This window comes from Biomphalaria glabrata, chromosome 3, assembly GCF_947242115.1.
Source record: "Biomphalaria glabrata chromosome 3, xgBioGlab47.1, whole genome shotgun sequence".
Taxonomy (NCBI): domain Eukaryota; kingdom Metazoa; phylum Mollusca; class Gastropoda; family Planorbidae; genus Biomphalaria; species Biomphalaria glabrata.
In genome coordinates this window covers 55,797,829-55,820,944 of record NC_074713.1, presented here as the reverse complement: position 1 = coordinate 55,820,944, position 23,116 = coordinate 55,797,829, and the positions used below count along the sequence as shown (strand labels likewise).

At 37.4% G+C, this 23,116-nt stretch overlaps 1 long non-coding RNA gene across 1 annotated transcript; it reads right to left on the bottom strand.

Annotated features, from left to right (window-relative positions):
• Nucleotides 1-865: 865 nt before the first annotated feature.
• Nucleotides 866-13,487, bottom strand: LOC129924973 (uncharacterized). The gene is made up of 7 exons (XR_008776831.1): nucleotides 13,341-13,487; nucleotides 10,690-10,807; nucleotides 5,848-5,986; nucleotides 5,522-5,611; nucleotides 4,790-4,878; nucleotides 4,174-4,314; nucleotides 866-3,439 (listed from the first exon to the last, which is right to left on the bottom strand). It is a non-coding gene; the product is annotated as an uncharacterized LOC129924973 (long non-coding RNA).
• Between the last annotated feature and the right edge of the window lie 9,629 nt (nucleotides 13,488-23,116).

Sequence of the window (23,116 nt, the reverse complement as noted above, 5' to 3'; positions counted from 1 at the left end):
CATTCTCTATCTAATCATTGACATAACATTCTCAATGTAATCAATGACACTAAGACATTACCATTCTCAATGTAATCATTGACACTAAGTCATTACCATTCTCAATCTAATCATTGACACTAAGACATTACCATTCTCAATGTAATCATCGACACTAAGACATTACCATACTCAATCTAATCAATGACGTTAAGATGTTACCATTCCCAATTTAATCATTGACACTAAGACATTACCATTTTCAATGTAATCATTGACACTAAGACATTGCTATTCTCAATGTAATCATTGACACTAAGACATTACCATACTCAATCTAATCATTGACATAACATTCTCAGTGTAATCATTGACACTAAGACATTACCATTCTCAATCTAATCAATGACGTTAAGATGTTACCATTCCCAATTTAATCATTGACACTAAGACATTACCATTTTCAATGTAATCATTGACACTAAGACATTGCTATTCTCAATGTAATCATTGACACTAAGACATTACCATTCTCAATCTAATCAATGACGTTAAGATGTTACCATTCCCAATGTAATCATCGACACTAAGACATTACCATTCTCAATCTAATCAATGACGTTAAGATGTTACCATTCCCAATTTAATCATTGACACCAAGACATTACCATTTTCAATGTAATCATTGACACTAAGACATTGCTATTCTCAATGTAATCATTGACACTAAGACATTACCATTCTCAATCTAACTATTTGTACCGTCTTGAATGGTGTGAATGTTGATTGAATGGTATAAGGGCCTCTTCTGGCCTTGATGTAGTGTTCTTGTATTCTTAATTAAACACATCACATATTATGGATAAAATAATTACAAACTCCTCTCTGTCAGACAAATATTTATTACATCAAATAATAGTTCAGAAAGTAGGCAATCTCAGCCATACAATATCATCCTGAATTATTTCTCATCAAATACAAACTACATCCATAGAAAAATGTCCACTTAGGTACTCATATTATTTAATCCAATTTCATAAAACAGAGACACCTACGTCTCTTGATACATCATGGCGCTAACTTACTAAAAAAACGTGGTTGTGTGATCAAAAATGGTACCTCTTTGCTTGACAATGTGTAAGACCCATTTTCACGTGAACTGAAATCATCTCGTGCATCTCACTCTAATCATAATGTTACACCATTGACACTAAGACATTACCATCCTCAATCTAATGATTGTCTCAGTGTTATCATTGACACTAAGACATTACTATTCTCAATGTAATCATTGACACTAAGACATTACTATTCTCAATCTAATGATTGTCTCAGTGTTATCATTGACACTAAGACATTACTATTCTCAATGTAATCATTGACACTAAGACATTACCATCCTCAATCTAATGATTGTCTCAGTGTTATCATTGACACTAAGACATTACTATTCTCAATGTAATCATTGACACTAAGACATAACCATTCTCAATCTAATCAATAACACTAAGACATTACCATTCTCACTGTTATCATTGACACTAAGACATTACCATTCTCACTGTTATCATTGACACTAAGACATTACCATTCTCAATCTAATCAGTGACACTAAGACATTACCATTCTCACTGTTATCATTGACACTAAGACATTACCATTCTCAATCTAATCAGTGACACTAGACATTACCATTCTCAATGCAATGATTGACACTAAGACATTACCATTCTCACTGTTATCATTGGCACTACGACATTACCATTCTCAATCTTATCAATGACACTAAGACATTACCATTCTCACTGTTATCAATGACACTAAGACATTACCATTCTCAATCTAATCATTAACACTAAGACATTACCATTCTCCATCTAGACAAAATTTACATGGTCACAGTTTGAAAGTGAGGAAAGCAACAAACAACAATTAAATTTAAGAATCTATATTCATTACCCAGCTCAAATACAAACAGATGCTTAGATAATAATAAATAATTAATAATATAAATAAAAAATTAGTATAAAAAATATCAATAGTGCAACAACTTGTATTTTTTTTTTATTGCATTTGCATAGTAACAGAACTGGTATAGAAAAATACAAAAGACAAATGTGGGAGCCACCGCTGGGCCAAAGTAAAAACACAGCATATTTGTATTTTTTTAAGCATTGTTCACCCCAGCAGCAGTAAATCGCTACATGGCAAAATAACAAAGCAAAATTTGAGTAATGGTTTAATAATAATAATGATGCTGAAGATAAAAGATGAGTGCAGTGTTTTCATAAACCCTATTACAACCTACTTTCCTCTATGGCAAAAAGGTGCCTGAGTTAATCTTTATAGTGCTTACAGGAGCACCCCGTTACGCCATCCTTGAAGATATATTTGGCATGCAGTCGCCCCCCATGTGGGATAATTTTCCAACCCATCACAGATGTTGAATGATAAGCATTTCTTCTATACTACCCACACCAGCCTCCAGCAGAACATTTTTTTAAGGTAGTTCTGCCAGTGTATGAAAGTTTGGTGAGAACTACTGCTTGGATATATATATATATATTTAATTGTGAAACTTGAAAAAACTTCTTTTTTGAAACAAAACTAAATATAACTTTTATTACAACATAACACTAACCCTAATACTAACCTAGATGAAATGAAATAAATCTAGTAGCAATAATATAAAATGGTATTTTAAACAAAATCTAACTCACTACAAAAAACATGTCTGTACAGTTTCAGATCCCTGGGTGATTTGCATTACACTAGACCATTTTTGTAATTTCACCATCCTCACTGCATATCCACCAACCAACCGCTAATTTCTCAACGTTACCTTGGAAACACCCACACACACACTCCATAACACTGCTATACACATTTTTATGAACATACAAAACATAAACATTGTATAATTATGTCTTTATATAACTTTTGTTTTATAATTATTTTATCTAAGTAATTGACTAAGTAATTGTAATCATCGTCCTAAATATAATTTCTTGTTTTCTAGTCTTAACATTACGAAAGATAACAATCTAAAAGGTTAATAGTTATTGAAGCTAACAAACTAATATTAGAAAATGGTAAAATAAAAAAATCACTGAATACAATATATTTACAGGGTGCGTCAAAAAAATGTATACACACTTTGAACTGTCAGACAATTTATTTCCTGTTCTACATTGCTAAATTTCAGCACATGGAAAGCTTAATGTCTAATTAGAAAAATAAATGTCAAGGTGGTTCTGTACCACACACAGTACCAGAGTGGCAAGGAATTAACTGCAACATGGCAAACGTGCGTTTGAGTTTTGAAGAGCGGAAGCAGATAATTATCAAAATCATCCAAGCCATAGCTGTCTGCGCCAATAGCTGCAAAGCCAGCTGCTGGAGATGTGGGAATAGTTGCATTGAACAGAACACCATCAAAAGCTCCAAGTGCATTTGTACCCTAAAAAATTAAAATAATTACATCTTATTTATATACCACAGCTTTAATCATTAAAAGATTCCTTCCAAAAAGTTTCAAAGAGAAATGTTTAGGATTCCGAGCAACACAGAATAAGCTTAGTTTTTTTAAGTTTCAGTCTAATTCATTTTATATAATGCTCAAGCTCAGTTTACTAACAGAAAGCATTTTAATAGGTTAGTTTTAAAATTGCAGGAGATAATAAGAACAGTTTTATTACATTTTTGGTTCTCTGCAGTGGCAATGGACAAAAATATTCACAATAAAAAGCCAATTTCATTCAAGGAATAATTATGTTGGACTAAGTTCAACTCTAATTGCCTTTTTCAACAGCTCTATGTACATAAAAGTTTTGGGAATTCATCTATCAACATGTGACATCAGCATAATGTCATAAACTCTTCTAATAATTTTTTTCATGACATAAGAGATGGCAGATGATATAACGGTTATCTGTTTCTGTGGCCTACGGTTAACAAGGGTGTCATCTGGCCAGCACAATGACCAACCGCCTTTACTTTTCCCCAACTTATATCAGGTACCCATCAGAGCTGTGTGGACTCAGAGGCGCCCAAAGATCCAGAAATTAAAAATCTTAGTCTTCACCAGGATTTGTACCCAGGACCCACGGTTTGGAAGCCAAGCTCTTTACTGTTTAACCATGGCGCCTCCATTTTTAAATTTTTTTTGTGATTTTTTTCTCAAAAATTGTATACCTTCAAAGTCATCAAGATAAGGCAGAGAAAATGGTTGGGAGGGAGGGGGTCAGAATATGATCATTTTTGTCCAGTAGATATAGTGGTCAGTTTGTAGACTTCATCAAGCCCTAACTTGAGAACTGCTTGGTCAGACACAAACTGTGAAAGATGGAATGTGATAATATGAATATATATATATGAATACAATATTAAAGTGCTGACTTATTTATTACTAAAGCATCTCCAGATTTTCTTTTGCTAAGTCTTTCTTTTAACCAACTGGTGTGGCACAGCAGTAGGCTCTTTTTTTTTTTCATTGCAAGTCTATGGTTATTTTTTAAAAATCTTTTTGTCTACCAACACTCTTTAAACTATTTCCCAGGTGGATTCCCTTCTTTAAATTTCTGTCTGTTAACATTTCAGCAAAGGTACAAGATATGAATACATTGCTTATGTCCTGAGAATGTTCTGCATTAGACACTTTAGGCCTGCTCTGCTACTCTATCACCTAAATAAATTAAGCTATGCTTCTTTTCCTTGGTCTTTGTTTCACTGCCAAGTTTGATACGTAATACAAAAAGAGTCAAAGGAATTCATCAGATTAATTTAATATTTAAAAATAGAATTGACTCACAATTAGCTGTCCCAATGAATGAACCATAATGTCAGGTTGACCATTAACCCTATCTTACTGTACCAGACATTCATGCTTGTTAGTTTAGCCTAAAGATAACAATGGTAGTGATATTTAGCTGCAAACATTTTACTAAATTTATATAACTGGTAATAAATTATTGTTAAAACAAAAGAAAGTCCATAGAAAAGAGATACAAATAAAACATAAAACAGTCTAATTTAAAACTAAATAAAATGATTAATTAACACATTCTTTTTAAGACTGGATGGCTGCCTGGTTGTGCAGTATGCACACTGGATTATCTTTCACAATGGTGGGAAGCGTGGTCGAGAGGCCAAGTGCGCTTGAACTTGGCTACCTAGAAGTGGCCTCGAGGTTCGACACCCGACTCGGGCAGAGATGTGTTTACTGAGCGCCCAAAGGCAGCACGGAAAACCAACTCCTAGATACCCCCTCCCCCCCACCGGTCAACAAATGAGATTGGACCAAAAAGCGCTCTGAGCATGCTATAAGCATGAAAGTAGCGCTATATAAAAGCTATAATAATAATAATAATGGTGCCAGGTTCATATTCTGCCAGCTGACATCAAACTTTTGAATTCATTTGGCAGTAATTATATTTTCTTTTTTTTTTTTTTTAAATACAAGCCTCATGCAATAGCAGTCTTTAACTTTTTCTTTATTGTTATAAATTATTTTAAGCAGAAGAATCTAATGAAATATACTTACAAAACTTCCTTTAAGATTTCAAGTTAAAAGTTGTGGGTGAACATCATCCCAGGGTATACCAGGACCTATACAGATAGAGTGGTCATGAGTCTGAAATACAAATAAAGTGATTGTGTCTGAAAAACTTTTTTCTTTTATTAATCAGAGTTAATATGTCATCTAGGTATGTCAAATAGATAAGTTTTCCAACCTGTAGGTATGTCTGACAGATATGTCATAAAGAGTCTTACAGTCTAGTAATGTAACATGCTGACAAATTTTTTCTTTAGAATCTTAAGGGGAGGGGAGGGAGGTAAGAAGAGTGCTTTTAAGAAATTATTACTCACTATGGTTTCAATTACAACGGTCAGGTCAGTTCATCAGGGCTGATCAATCCAACATAAGATCCACTATTTGGTAATTTACCTACGCCACTGTCATGCTTTAAATATTTCCAGCCAATAGAAGTAAATTGAGTTGTATGTGCTGAGAAAGGAAGACAAAAAAATGTTTGTAAAATGTTTCACATATTTTAGTTGTTCCTTCAGAGTTGAAGATAATTTACTTCCTAGTCCTAACTTCCAGCAGGATGACAGCAGGCAGGGTATTAACCCAGGACCATCGAGAAGTCCAAACAATATACCACACGACCAGGCAGCCAGCCTGTATGTATTATAAGTGTGATTCAATATGTTATAAATCTATATTTTATATATGTTATAAGTGTGATTCAATTTGTTTAAAACTACAAAATTCATTTTTTTTAGGTTTACTGTTTTTGACAGTCAAAATAGTGGTTTACATTTTTTTCCCACCATTTAAGAATTCCGATTACAATACAAAATTTAAAAAAATAGAAAAAAAAACCACATACACACATACAAAAGATTTGTAAAAAGCCTTGGCAGTCACATCAAACATTTTTTTCAAAACCAACAACATGCATATCCTTGATACAAAACACACACACTGGTCATTATAGCCATAAGAGATGTACCTGTTACCAGATGTACCAGCAAGGTTGATTGGCTGTATTGTTAAAGATTAAAAGCAAACCATTATCCATACAGATCTAGTTTCACTAGAGAAAAGATTTTTTTTCTTGGTATCCAAATTCTTATGTATAAGATTTCTATAATGTGTCTTCTTTCTACTATAACATGCTCAGTACACTTTTATTGTATAAATACGGTAAGGGTTATATAATTTGGCTCTAAATGAAAGATTTACCTGCTTTCCATATGAAGGGAGGGGGGGGGGGGGCAAACATTATAGTTTCGGTTCTAATGCAGTCATAAGACCATATCTAGTATGACAGTCGACAGTAGAAACTTGCAATTAGATTCCATTATAGTTTCGGTTCTAATGCAGTCATAAGACCATATCTAGTATGACAGTCGACAGTAGAAACTTGCAATTAGATTCCAAGCAATAGTTCTACAAGTATATAGTGAATTTAAGATGTAGCACATAAATTATAATTTCCAAAATCTAAACATAATTTTTCTATTGCACAAAGTTATCCAGCTAGAGCTAAATTCTAAAGTAAGAGGGAATTCACAGTTGGAAACATATGAAAATATAAAGTAAAAATATTAATGTCCATCATGCATCAGGTTTAATTACAAAATGAGGATACTGAACACTTCAAGAACTTTAAATATTTCCTTTTCCACAACCAAGGTAACCAATCGAGCCTAGTAGGAAGCGTGGTCAAGAGGCCAACTATGCTTGAACTTGGCTTAGCTTGGCTGCCTATGAAGGGGGCAAGAGGTTCGACACACAACTCGAGTTGAGTTGTGTTTACTGAGTGCTTTAAGGCAGTTAGAAAACCTACTCCCACTGGTCCACAAATGAGATTGGACCATAGTGCTCTGAGCATGCTATAAGCATGAAAGTAGCACTATATGAAAGCCATAATTTATTTATATAGTAAATATTTAGGGTTAGAAACATGCTTCAATGGATACCAGCTCACATACAACTAGCAGGAAATGAGAAGGCTGACACACTCGCCAAGAGTGGGAGAACAAACTCACAAGTAAACTCTGCACTCTATCCAGAAGAAATGAAGAAATTAATTGTAGATAAAATAAATGAGAAATGGACGAGCTCCCATCCAAATCACAAGAAAGATGATGCTTACTATAAGCTATCCCGACAAGATCAACGTCTAATCTTTCGACTCAGGACCGGACACAACAGAATGCGAGGCCCGTATAAGACATTGGCCCCAAATCACCCCAATAGAAAGAAAACTATATGGAGAGCTCCCTGATTTGGAAACCACTGCGCAGTTCATCTCATGTATTGGTCTAGTCATATGAACACTCCAACAATGAGAACGATGAAGAAGAAGAAACATGCTTACAATTCAAGTAGATTTTCTTATTGAATGACACTACAAAATGTAATCATGTATAATCTGGATATTCTTCTTTGTTTTTATTATTCATTAACTTCAACAGACCTACTTTTTTTTCAGTGTCAGAGCAGAAGCACCAACAAATGTTTCATTTTTTTTTATCTTTTTAAAAAAAAAGACTCACAACATAGCAAGTAAACTGCTTTACTATCGAAGTTAGTGGAATTAATTTAGGTGAATAGATAGTTCCAAACAGGATGCATGCCATAGTTTTACTTCTTCTAGACTTAATCATTATTTCAATTTATCAGACAATAGTTACCCAGATAATGATCCTGGCTGCCAGGTTGTGCAGTTTGCGCGCTGGACTGTCGATCGGATTTATCGATGGTCTCTAGTTCAAACCCTGCCTGCTCCCATCCCCCGTCACCCTGCGGGAGGTTTGGACTAGGAAGTAAACTATCTTCAACTCTGAAGGGACATCCGAAACATGTAAAACAATTTAAAAACATTCCAAAGATAAATACATGTTAAATTAGTTATAACTTATGAAGACATATAGCTATTGACATAGTTTTGATTTAAATTTGAGGATAAAATGTAAAAACAAAAAAACCTTCATTAAAATTATAACAAATAGATAGTTGTATATTCTATAGCCCCATTTTCTAAAAGATCAATAGCAAATATTCTTTTTTATGCTTTGTTTAAGCCTGCTTAGCATACTTTATAAAAGTGCATAATTTGACTATAGTAAGTATTGCTTATAATATTAGCCTTTTCTTGCATCAAAGTAAATCAGAAATATTATTTTAAAATCAATTGTTGATTTAACATAATCATCAATTTAGTGGCTCAGAAAAGAAAAAATGTCTGAAAAAATGATTATAATTTTTAGAATAGTTGCGGATTAAAATGTAATAAGAATGCCTTTTAAAACTTGCAATCTATAGGGCTTGCTAATAAAAATACCAAAGAGTGGAGATCTATCACAATGTGAGAAATGGCGAGGCATCACTTTGCTGTCAGTACCAAGCAAGATTTTTAGCAGAATCCTACTAAACAGAATAAAGGGAGCATGTGATGAACACCTAAGGGAAGAACAGGCCGGATTCAGAAAAGGGAGATCTTGTGCTGACCAAATAGCTACACTCAGGATAATTGTAGAACAATGTGTCGAATGGCAATCTCCTCTCTATGCAACTTTTGTTGACTTTGAAAAAGCTTTTGATAGTGTCGACAGAGAATCTATTTGGACTGTAATGAGACATTATGGGATCCCCAATAAAATAATAACCATAATCAAGAAGCTTTATGATGGTTTCACCTGCCAAGTAACCCACTGTGGCAAGCTGTCAGAGGAATTTCCAGTCACAACAGGAGTCAAACAGGGATGTCTTCTTTCACCACTCCTGTTCCTTCTAGTACTGGATTGGGTCACAAAAGAAGCCTACTCTAATGCAGGGAAAAGAATCCAATGGACTCTCATACAAAAGCTGGAAGATCTGGAATTCACTGATGACATAGCCCTATTATCACACAGACTACAGGATATGCAAGAAAAGGTCACAGCTTTAAGCGAAGTAGGAAAAAGAGTAGGCCTCAAAATAAACCACCAAAAAACTAAAGTACTTAAAGTAAACAATAAACAAAGTGGAGACATAGTATTGAATTCTCAGACAATAGACCAAGTAGAAAATTTTATATACCTTGGGAGTGTAGTCAGTATATCAGGTGGAACAGATGAAGACATTAAACGCCGTATAAATCTAGCATGTCAGACATTTACACAGCTAAAACCAACCTGGAAATCTCCTTACATCTCAAACAAGACTAAACTAAGAATCTTTAACTCTAATGTCAAGGTATGGTTCTGAAACATGGAGAACAACTGAAGCCACAACAAAAAAAATACAGACCTTCATCAACAGATGCCTGAGAAATATCCTAAAAATACACTGGTATGACAAAGTAGAAAACACCAAACTGTGGGAGATGAGTGGACAGAAAAATATAGAAGTGCAGATCTTAGAGAGGAAGTGGAGATGGATTGGTCACACCCTTAGAAAAGATACCAGCAACAGAGCTAGGCAGGCCTTAGAGTGGAACCCCCAGGGAACAAGACGCAGAGGAAGACCAAAAAGAACATGGCGACGCAGTGTACTTGAAGAAGCAGAGAAGACCGGGAAGAGCTGGGACACCATCAAAAAGCTAGCAAGAGACCGTGGAGAGTGGCGTGTTTTTGTCGAGGCCCTATGTTCCATAAGGAACTCAAAGGAGTGATGATGATGATGATGAATCTATAGGGCAGATGATGTAAATGTCATCTGTTTCAGTGGCCTACAGTTATAAAGGTATCATGATATGGCCAGCACAATGATAAACCTTCTTTACTTCCCCAACTAATGTCATTAGAATTGCATGGACTTGAGGCACTCTAAGATCCTGAAATTCAAAAACAATCTTCACCAAGATTTGAACCTGAAAACTCTAGCTTAAAAGCAGTTGCACTTAACCACTTAGCAAGTCCCCCCCCCCCATATTAAAAAATCAAATGTTCCATTATGAATCAGCACATCATCATTTGCAGAGAGAATTGCTGCCAATCTTTTGACTATACAGGATATAGCTAGCTTAAGTACAATAGAGATAACTTTATTCAAGAATTTTTAACTTTGGCTGAATGTGCATTGTGACAAGCTAATTCAGGAACTGGCTTATACTGTAACATTTATTTAAATATTTTAGACTAAAATTACAACTATTATACACTAAAATAAAATGTTATTTCATTCACTATGTCATTATGTTATGGAGTGTTTACCCTGGCCCAGCATCCTCCTCCTTTTGCAGCATTACATGTACTGTAATCTTCAGGGGCCCAAAGACTTTTTCCAGTGATGTAAGCCTCCAGAGAATCATATGTCCTTGGATAATGGCAGCTGTGAACAGAATCACTTTTGCATAACACTTTCCAAAATGTACAAACTATTTAAATATATTAATATATGCCTTTATTCTAAAAACAACCTCACAATAATATACTTATTCTTTTAAAAGTTTCATAGAATTTATTACATGCTAGATATCCTTATATGTTCACCTAGATGTCTACAAGCTAGCAGAGCTGTTTGTTAGAAAGTTGATTAGGTCTTTCCAAACTCAGCCACTTTCAAAACTTAATAAATAGTGAACAATACACAAGTTACACCTAAAATAAAAATGCCAACAAAAGAGCTATTCAGGCTTCAGATGGGAACCCACAGACACAAGGCACAGAGGAAGACCAAAAAGAACAGGACAAACACAATCTTCATATCTTCTAGATTACAGGCATTACTTCAAAATAGAATATAATTATGTCCTATGCATTTCATGATCAATCTAGTAAAGCATGTTAATAAGTTACTTCACCTCTACTAAGTCATTGGTTTTCCTGGCCGATTGAGGCATCCCATTCCCCCTCTCTAATGGCATTAGGGAAAATTGAAAATAATTATGTGGTGTTGTCTTTTTATCTGTTTCTATTTCATCATCACTAGTTTTGGGGAGTAAAAAACTTAACCAACATACACAATAGCATAAACAGATTTAGCTCATTTTTTTTTTTTAATCTTTTAAGATGTCATGAGCAATATCCCATCCTTCATCATGTGCTATAATTAAAATATTTTTAAAAGCCATTTAAATCCCAAGCCTGGGTGAAAAAGGAGGAGGGTTTGGCGTGGGGCTAGCGACCCCCACCCTGTAAAACCACTATTGCTACAGAAACGGCAAACTCGACACACCAGGTGGGAGGAGGCTTCAGACATTGCCATATCTTTATGGAGACAGCTTGCCGCCCAATGCGCCGAACGGCGCGGGAGGACCTAAGTCTAAAGTAAGTTTAAATCTAATGCATTTCTCAAAGTCTGCAAATAGAGAGATAACAAAGATGTCTGGTAAATGTTGTATGCAGGCCTTCTAACAGAACTAATAATTTCAAAAACAAAAATGATTTGGAAAATATGACCCTAAATATACAATCTGTTGAATTTCAATAATCAATTTATTTATGAACCATCTGGTTTATTATATATTCAAAAAATATTTTGATATGTTTAAAAGCTATAGAAGATTGTCCTTATGATCACTTGAGAAAAAATGTCAATATACATTAAAAGTCAGAATACTTTTTATATCATTTCTACAATGATTCCCTATAGAATAAGTGATGCCTTTTGATGACAAGTGTTAGACACCTTATTTATATAGGTTAGTTATTTAGCGACGCACCATAGGAGACGCATATTGAACGGGACTAGTGACGTTTGGGATATGTTGGGTTAGAGACCGGAAAATCAGTTAGCGATAGAACACTCCAGGGTAACGACGTGTTTAGTGACAGAGACTTCTACTGTGGCCTTTTATCAGAATAAACCTATGTACAATTGTTCATCATCGTTGACTACATCTCTTCACTTGTTAAAAACCGATGTTAATTATTCCTGTCTGTATTGTTGTTCAACTACACGGAATACACCCGAACATCTATACTCAAACGCTTGTAGAGTAATTTGGTTGAAATCCAACAGTCATACATAGTTGACTTCAAGACAGCCTGAATAAGCAACATCACAGTGGCGACCCCCGACGCCCGAAGCCCGGATTAACCGAACCTCGAACCGGACCTCGAAGCTGAACGTTTACTCAGGTGAGGGTCGTGCACTCGAAGATATAAGATTTCATCGGAGTACGGCTGAACACAGCATCATCGCAGAGTGACTTTGTTCTGGATCTACAAGCAGTCGTCGCCTGTTTGATCGCACGTTCAACGAGCCGTTAACTCAGGGTGACCTTCGTCAGGACAGTAATCATCGCAACGTCTGGTCTACTTAACCAGTATATTATCAAAGCCGGATCTTCATATGCTGAATCGACCTACAGGGGAGGAATCTGTTAGACACCTTATTTATATAGGTTAGTTATTTAGCGACGCACCATAGGAGACGCATATTGAACGGGACTAGTGACGTTTGGGATATGTTGGGTTAGAGACCGGAAAATCAGTTAGCGATAGAACACTCCAGGGTAACGACGTGTTTAGTGACAGAGACTTCTACTGTGGCCTTTTATCAGAATAAACCTATGTACAATTGTTCATCATCGTTGACTACATCTCTTCACTTGTTAAAAACCGATGTTAATTATTCCTGTCTGTATTGTTGTTCAACTACACGGAATACACCCGAACATCTATACTCAAACGCTTGTAGAGTAATTTGGTTGAAATCCAACAGTCATACATAGTTGACTTCAAGACAGCCTGAATAAGCAACATCACACAAGAAACTAATCTTTAACTCTTGGACAACTATCAGATACATCCAATATGATCTGGTAAAAACAAAGATCTTCACTTTTTCCAAAAATATACAAGTATTATTATACAGAATGTCTTATAAAGATAGTATAGTATAAAATGTAGACAATTACCTTTATAATAAGTCCCAAGATAAGTTAGGAATGCAGTATTTTCCGTGGCTGTGCAGCCCCAGCTGAGACCTACATATTTATATAATCAACACTATAGCCTCTCTCATGCCATATCTGATGAAGATAAATTAAAATTAGTTGTTAGATTTATACAAAGTCCCTGTGGGGCTGAGGGGCATACACCAGTTGGCTACCTTTCTAAGGGGCTGGATTTAGAATTCCAGTAAGCACCATACATTTTCATAAGTTTTCAATTTAGATTTGGCTTGAGCTATGTTGCAGAAAGGGTTAAGTAAGGGTTGGAAACAGCATGGAAATCTTCTCCCAAATACTGCTTCTCCCCACATGTTCCCCAAAGAGCTTAAACTGAGCACTGAGCAAGCTTTATGTTATGATAAACCAAAGAAAAATAATAAATAAATAAACATCTAAATTTCATTCAACAGAAAAGTAAAATCTAGACAGTCAACTGTTAATTAAGGCTAGTAGAAACTAGAACAAATATATTCGTTTTGTAGAGTTCATTTTCATTTTTTTTTTTATGTTGCTATCTTGACTAAGGTTAACTCATTACTCATTTGACACAGAGGGCATTTCAAACCCAAGCAAAGGGGCATAGCACTTGTAATACATATTAACATAAACTTTTTCATATAGAGTTAAATATAAATATCTTTATATTATGAACTAAACTGTGTATGTAATAGAGACCAAAAAAACAAAACAAAAACAGTCTAGAGAAAACCAATACATAAGACCATAGAAAGTGTAGGGGCAGCTACGGAAACTTGCCCCAAAGTAGTCTATTGTTAAAATTATGCCTTCTTTTAGCTCCAGTAATCCATCCCTTCTTTGTCTACTCAATCAATCATAGTGTTACGAATGAACAGTGACAGGTAGAGGTCACTATGTGTGACCCCGGCGAGATGACACAGCACCGAGTGTTATCTGGAATCTATGCATGTAAACAAAGACAGGATGGGACGTGCCTCACGTGTTGTTCCAGAGGACGAACAGATTTACGAAGGGGGGCATTGTGACAAATGAACAGTGACAGTTAGAGGTCACTACGTGTGACCTCGGCGAGATGACACTGCAGCAGGCATCCTCTGGAATCGACATGTATAAACAACAACAGGATGTGATGTTTCCTCCCATGTTGTTCCAGAGGGTACTAGCAGTGTTTTTGCAACAATAGACAAGCGATTAGGGACTCTTTATAAACCAGAGAGTTCATGTGAAAAGAGTCAGTACAGTCGTCGATACTGTTCTCTACTGTGCGAGACAGTAGAAGAGAGTGGACTTGAGCCGTTACAGTCGATACAGTCGATGTAAGACGTATACGCTACATGTTACAGTGACGAATTGTTATAGTTATAATTCAATAAATTTATTTAAAGCTGAAAGTTGAGTCGTCAAGTTCTTTGCAGTGTTTCTTTTATTTGTGTGCCTAGTACATTTAGCCAGAAAATCAGAAATACGTAACAATTGGTGTCAGAAGTGGGATCTTTTCTGGCTGAAATGTCTTCGAGGAAACTACTTAACCAGCTGTTGGTCAAAGAATTAAGGCAAGAACTTCGTGAGAGAGGTCTGCAGCTCAATGGTAACAAAGAAACACTAACAGAACGCCTAAGACAGGCCCTTATTGAGGAAGATCAAGATCCAGATGAATACATATTTGAATTAAACCCAGATATGACAGAGGTCCTGAGTAACATGCAGGGCCAGATGGACTTAATGAAGGAGAGCCTCAAGAAAATAAACGCCATGAATGAAAACGTAAATGAACTGATGAGCTCTATGAACGAGAAGATTGACCAGAGAGTCAACACTGTGGAAAAAGAAATGGAAGAGATAAGGACTCATGTCCAAGAACAACTGAGTAAGGAACGGGGTACTAGAACAAAAACATTAGTGCCCGAAATCTCTGGGAAGATAAAGCCGCCTGTGTTTGATGGATCCATCTCATGGACTGTTTACAAAAGACAGTTTGAGGCAGCGGCCAAGGTTAATAACTGGAACACTGAAGAAGAGAAAGCGACTGCTCTGGTGTTAGCTTTAAGAGGGAAGGCAGCAGAACTGCTTCAGTCAATAACAAATCAACAAGATTACGCTGCCATTGTTAAGGCTATGGAGCTCCGTTACGGAGACGAACATTTACAAGAAGTTTATAGAGTTCAGTTGAAAACCCGACAACAACGCTCCGGTGAAACCTTGCAAGAGCTAGAGGCGGAAATAGAACGTCTTGCTCATTTGGCATATCCAACAGCAGCACAAGACTTTCTGGACGTCATTATCACTGATGCATTCATTGATGCTATTCGAGATCCAGAACTGAAGAAGGCAATAAGAATCAGTGGTAAGCGCAAATCCAGCGAAGCTCTGGTCTACGCCCTCTCCTATGAAGCCGCCAAAGACGCCTCTAAGAATATCCATCATGGGCGTATGCTGGAAGTCCAAGAAGAAGATCTTACACAACTTCTCAGAAGGGTAACTGAAGTGCTAGAAGAACGCAGACCAAATAAGAAGCAAGAAGGACAGAATAGAACCAGTGTACGTTGTTGGAATTGTGGAGAACCTGGTCATCTACAAAGGAACTGCACGAGAAGATTTCCCCGACAAACAGAGTATCAGCACAGACCGGAGACAGATGCAAGGTCAGGTGCTCATGTCTACCAGGAAAACTAACTTTCGCCGGTTTTATGGGGCAAAAATCGGCGATCAAGAACATGACAGCCCCTGCAACTATAATTCCAGTCGCTGTGTTAGGGAAGAATAAAAGTCTGTACATCAATGGTAGAATTGGATCTCGAAATTACCGTTTTCTTCTAGATACTGGTGCCTCACGTTCAGTCATTCGTCCAGACATTGTCAAAAAGAACGAAATCAAGAGAGTGAACTCTTACTCCTTGAAGACGGCCAGTGGAGAGATGATGCCTATACATGGACTGACAAATATAAACTTTGAGCTCGGGCATCAGTCATTTATACATGAATTTCTGATCGCTAACATTACGGATGACTGTATTATTGGGCTCGATTTTATGCAGAAATGTGAATTCTCTCTGAACATCGGAGGTGGTACTTTGAAATGTGGTGATGTTGAGATTCCCTTGCTCGGGGATGAAGATGAAGAGAATGGTCAAATAAGAAGAATCCTTTTAACAGAAGATACAAGTTTGCCAGCTCAGTCTGAAGCAATTATCTGGGGAAAGTTAGAGCATGGTCAAACTGCAACGATGACGGCGATAGTGGAAGGCATTGAAAATGACAACAGCGGAATGGCAGTAGGAAAAACATTGGTCCTTGTCGGAAAAGATCAAAAGGTGCCCGTCAGAATCATGAACCTCGGCCTACAGGAGAGACATCTAGAGAAAGACAGCCCCATCGCAATATGTAATACTCTTGACCTGATAAGAAACTGTAATAATGATATCACGATCGTTAATTCCACCAAACCTTTCAATCCACAAATTACCAAGCTCCTGACAGAAATGAAAGTGAATTTATCAGATGAGCAGTTCAGCAAAGCGGAACAGTTGATCATTGAGTTTGAAGATATTCTGCCATCTGATGAAACAGACTGCGGACGGACAAACATGGTACAACATCGAATAGACACTGGAAACACCAGACCGATTCGACAGCCACCACGTCGCTTGCCGCTAGCAAAGCAACAAGAAGCTATGGACATGATAGAGGGCATGACGCAGCAAGGAATCATTGAGCCCTCAAATAGTCCTTGGTGTTCGCCTATTGTCTTAGTAAAGAAGAAGGATGGATCTATGCGATTTTGTGTAGATTACAGAGCTCTGAATGAAGTCACACATAAAGATAGTTATCCACTTCCTAGAATCGACGATACTTTGGACACGCTTGCAGGGTCCCAGGTATTTTCTACTCTCGACCTAAAGAGTGGGTATTGGCAAGTTGAAATGCATCCCAATGATAGAGAGAAAACCGCCTTCTCTGCTGGCAATGGCCTCTGGCAATTTATTGTGATGCCATTCGGTCTCTGCAACGCACCAGCCACCTTTGAACGATTGATGGAGAGGGTTTTACGAGGACTTCATTGGACTACATGCCTTGTTTACCTTGATGACATTATTGTCATTGGCAAAACGTTTGAAGAGCACCTTGCAAATCTGAAGGAAGTATTTCAACGGATAAGAAGTGCGGGAATGAGACTCAGCCCAAAGAAGTGTTCCTTATTCAGGAAAAACGTTAAATACCTTGGTCACATTGTGTCAAATGACGGAGTCAGCACTGACCCTGACAAAGTTGAGGCAGTGAAACGATGGCCTACGCCAAGTAATATCCATGAGCTGAGAAGTTTCTTGGGACTCTGTACATACTACCGACGTTTCGTGCCAAACTTCTCAAACATCTGTAAGGTCCTTCATCAACTGACAGAGCAAAAGAGGCCATTTATTTGGACATCTGAATGTCAAGAAGCTTTCGAGAGGCTGAAAAACACACTATCCTCATCACCAGTATTGGCCTACCCCATTCCAGGGAAGACATTCATACTCGACACAGATGCAAGCAACACTGGAATAGGCGCAGTCTTGTCCCAAAAGGTGGATGAAACTGAACGAGTCATCGCATACTTCAGTCGAAGCCTATCGAGAGCTGAAAGGAACTACTGTGTGACGAGACGTGAATTGCTGGCTGCTGTGGATGCAATAAAACATTTCCACAAGTACCTATACGGGCAGAAATTTATCTTAAGGTCAGATCACGCAGCTCTGCAATGGTTGCTTTCGTTTAAGAGCCCTGAAGGTCAGGTGGCAAGGTGGATCGAACGTCTTCAAACCTATGAATTTGAAACTAAGCACCGAAAAGGGCAAATTCACCAAAATGCTGATGCACTGTCTCGACGACCCTGCAAAGCAGAATGTAAGCACTGCAAGAGGGCTGAAGAAAAGGAGGTAGCTGTCAATTGTCTTCGGCTCGGAGTAGATGTTTCCGGACCCTGGTGTGATAAAAGGATTCGAGAGGACCAAATGCAAGATGAAGATCTGGCTCCCATTCTTCTATGGAAAGAAGATGGACAACGGCCAGATTGGAAAGACATCTCTGAGAAGGGGGTAGCCACCAAGGCGTACTGGGCTCAGTGGGACTCGCTGACGTTGGTCAATGGTGTCATCAAAAGAGTTTGGGAATCTGCTGATGGAACATCCAATCGCCTTCAGCTGATGTTACCGAAGGTGAGAGTTGCTGAAGTACTGAAAGAGATGCATAATGGCACTAGCGGATCTCATCTTGGTGTCAATAAGACTCTGGAAAAGGTTCGTCAGCGGTTCTACTGGTTCAGATATAGAGAGGATGTAGAGGAATGGTGTCGAAGGTGCGACATATGTGCGGCAGCAAAAGGCCCTCGACGCAAAACTAGGGGTCTTTTGCAACAGTATAATGTTGGTGTTCCATTCGAGAGGATCGCCATAGATGTAGCAGGCCCATTTCCTGAAACCAAGAAAGGAAACAAATACATCTTGGTAGTCATGGACTATTTCAGCAAATGGCCAGAAGCTTATGCCATACCAAATCAAGAAGCTATCACAGTGGCCGAAACACTCGTGGATAACTGGATCAGTCGCTTTGGTGTACCTAATGAGTTGCACTCTGACCAGGGCAGGAACTTCGAGTCCAAAGTTTTCCAGGAGATGTGCAAGACACTTGGCATCGAAAAGACTCACACGACAGCTCTCCATCCGCAATCTGATGGGATGGTGGAGCGATTCAACAGAACCCTAGAACAACATCTGTCTAAGGTTACTGATGACCGACAAGACGACTGGGACACCCATATCCCCATGTTCCTCATGTCATACAGAGGATCCGTTCATAGCACCACAGGATATACCCCAGCGAAGATGTTATTTGGTCGTGAGCTTCGTCTACCATGTGACCTGTTATTTGGGATTCCGAGAGATACGCCAGTGTCTTCAACTGAATATGTCACCAATCTCCGAAGACGATTGGAGAATGCTCATGTATTGGCCCGCAGAAACATCAAGACCAACAGTGACCTGATGAAAACGAGGTATGACAAACGGGCCAATACGTCGGGGTTCCATGAGAATGATCTAGTGTGGCTCTATAACCCACAGAGACGAAAAGGCAGATCCCCGAAACTCCAAAGAGACTGGGAAGGTCCATACCGTGTCGTAAAAAGAATAAACGACGTGGTCTACCGGATACAGAAAAGTCCACGGTCCAAGCTGAAGGTTGTCCACGTTGACCGACTCCATCAGTACCGTGGTGAAATAGAATCTGTTCGGGACGAACAGATCTAAGAAGGGGGCAGTGTTACGAATGAACAGTGACAGGTAGAGGTCACTATGTGTGACCCCGGCGAGATGACACAGCACCGAGTGTTATCTGGAATCTATGCATGTAAACAAAGACAGGATGGGACGTGCCTCACGTGTTGTTCCAGAGGACGAACAGATTTACGAAGGGGGGCATTGTGACAAATGAACAGTGACAGTTAGAGGTCACTACGTGTGACCTCGGCGAGATGACACTGCAGCAGGCATCCTCTGGAATCGACATGTATAAACAACAACAGGATGTGATGTTTCCTCCCATGTTGTTCCAGAGGGTACTAGCAGTGTTTTTGCAACAATAGACAAGCGATTAGGGACTCTTTATAAACCAGAGAGTTCATGTGAAAAGAGTCAGTACAGTCGTCGATACTGTTCTCTACTGTGCGAGACAGTAGAAGAGAGTGGACTTGAGCCGTTACAGTCGATACAGTCGATGTAAGACGTATACGCTACATGTTACAGTGACGAATTGTTATAGTTATAATTCAATAAATTTATTTAAAGCTGAAAGTTGAGTCGTCAAGTTCTTTGCAGTGTTTCTTTTATTTGTGTGCCTAGTACATTTAGCCAGAAAATCAGAAATACGTAACAATATACACTCTGGACTATCGTTTGGTGGTCTCCATGATCCTAGGTTAGACCCCTGCCTGCTGCCACCCCACATCTTCTTGTGGGACGTTCAAGATAGAATGTAGTTGTTTTCAACCCTGAAAGAACATCTGAAACATGTAAAACATTTTTACAATAAGCAGAATGGGTCACCACAATTTAGATCCTGCACACATAATAATTCCAGACTCATCATAGATAATCAGTAAGTCAAAGTTAATAAGTAAATACTGTTTGCATCAATTTAATTTAACTGAAAAAAAAACAACATTATTACATTATAATAAATATGTCATAGAAAAAAAGCAGTTTTAAAATCATAATCAAGAAATTACTATTTTTCTCAAATTTACCTTAGTTATAAATAGTCTAAGATTTCATTCCCCTGAATCTCTGGATAGTTGACAAAGTAGTTTTGAAGTTGCCTAGGAAAACATTTTTTTTTAGGAATTAGTTTCAAAAAGATCAAACTCATGCCTGTAATAAACCTTCCTCAGTTACCAGTACTATAAAAAAAAAATCCTGTGTTTGGTACCAAGGGGTCAGTTTAAGCTTTATTAGTCTCATTGTAATTTTTTCATCTATGTTTTGAATTCTCTTAATTAAATAACATTAAATCTCTAAAATCAGTGGCCTGACTTTAAACTGATCTGTTTGTTTCTAGTGTAACAGTGTAAGCTTACTTTATCAACTCTATGCAGTCTCATTTAGTCTATTTTACATGTTGTTGTGTTTTTTTTAAAGCATCAAATTTACATAAAGAAAAAAATAATATCTTTTTGATGTATTTTTTTTTTTCCTTTTTATTATGTTTTTCTTTTAATAGGCCTACATAGATCTCTATATATTTTGAACTTCCAAATTACAGCAGTTTTTTGTTTAGAAGCCATAATGATATTATGCACTATGCACATTACCAAATTAGTTAATTTAATTAGGTTTGAACAAAGATGTAAATTAGATTTATATAGATCTTTACCTTTACCTTTACCTATCCCTTAGTCTATTGGACCGTTGGGGCACCAGGCAAGATTTGTCGACCCTCTTTCTCCATTCCTCCCTTTTTTTGCCTTGTTTAGAACCTCTCTCAATGGCAGGCCTCTCCATTCTTTAATGTTGTCCTCCCATCGCTTTTTCTGTCTGCCTCTTCTTCTTTTCCTGGCACTGTTCCCTGAAGGAAGGTCTTTGCGAGCCCCGTAGATCTTGTAATGTGACCAAAGGTTTTAAGCTTTCGTCTTTTCACAATAGTTAGCAGGTTGTCATGGGCTCCGATCGCTACAGTAACCCTGTCTCTGATTTCTTGGTTTGTGATGCGGTCTTTGAATGTGATGCCTAGGATCCTTCTGTAGCATCTCAATTCCATTGCTAGGATCCTCCTCTCAAGCTCTGCATTCAACGTCCACGACTCGCAAGCATATAAAAATGTGGCCATGACCAGAGAGCGCATCAGTCTGATTTTGGTGCCGAGGGTTAAGCCCTTATCTTTCCATATTATTTTAAGTTTTGAAAGGGCTGCTGTGGACTGTGCTATTCGGGCCAATAATTCGGGTTTTGTTCCCTCATCTGAGACAATAGCTCCGAGGTATTTGAAGCTGTTAACACTAGTTAGCTTTTCACCTCCAATACTGATGCCTCTTTTAAAGCCCCGATGGCTATTGGTCATAATTTGAGTTTTTTCGGCATTTATTTGCATGCCATATGCTGCGGCAGTCTTGTCAATGCGCATCACCAGGTCAGCTAGTTCTTCTGTCCCTGCTAGGCCGTCAATGTCATCTGTGAAGCGCAAGTTAGTAATTCTTCTTCCTCCAATGCTAACAGTACCTTCATAGCCCTCGAGGGCATCTTCCATTATCCTTTCAAGGAAGATATTGAAGAGTGTTGGTGACAGTAGGCAGCCTTGTCTTACTCCAACTGTGGTTTTGAACCAGTCCCCAATATTATTGTTGAAGTACACCGCACTCTTGGCATCCTTGTAGAGGTTCTGGATAACTTTGATTATGTTTTTATTAATGTTGTACTTTTCCATTGTCGCCCAGAGTGCTCTGTGCCATACTCGATCGAAAGCTTTCTTGAAATCAATAAAGACATGGAAAAGATTCTCTTGGTGTTGGAGATATTTCTCACAGTGTATTCTGAGGTTTAGGATTTGCTCTGTTGCGCATATATAGATCTAGAGTCTAGTAATCTTTAATTCATAACATGTTATGATGACTGGTAATCTGATTATAATTATGACATGTCACATGGTGTAAAATAAAAATGATAAGATTCAACTTGGCAGAATTTAAGTCATTGCATGACTAGAATACTAGATGATAAAAAAAGTAGATGCATGACACGTAGCCATAGGACATAATCATCTTCTTTTTTTCAAAGTAACGTCTGTATTTTATAAGATAAGATTCAACAATCTAATTCTAATATATCTAGAATCTAGATATCTGTCTAGTCGTCTAGATCTAGAATAATCATTATAATCTAGATGTAGATCTAGCTCTAGATACTAGAATAGATTAGAATTAGTATAGTCTACTATTAATAGATTATTACTCACTTAGACTTAGACTTAGATTAGATCTAAAACTAAAATCTATAGTAAATTCTAAATTATATTATGATAATAATTTAAATAATTATGTAAATTACTTACCCCAATCATTATTTATATCCATATTCTACAGCTGAAACATTAATATTCCCATTAGAATCTTATTCTATTAAAGCCTACACATAAGCCTAAATATGTTCCATTTTGAAGGCTAGCAAAAAAAAACGTAATTTTCAAAAAATCTAAAGATAGCTTCATTATCGCTCTTCTAGGTCAGAGTTAGTAAA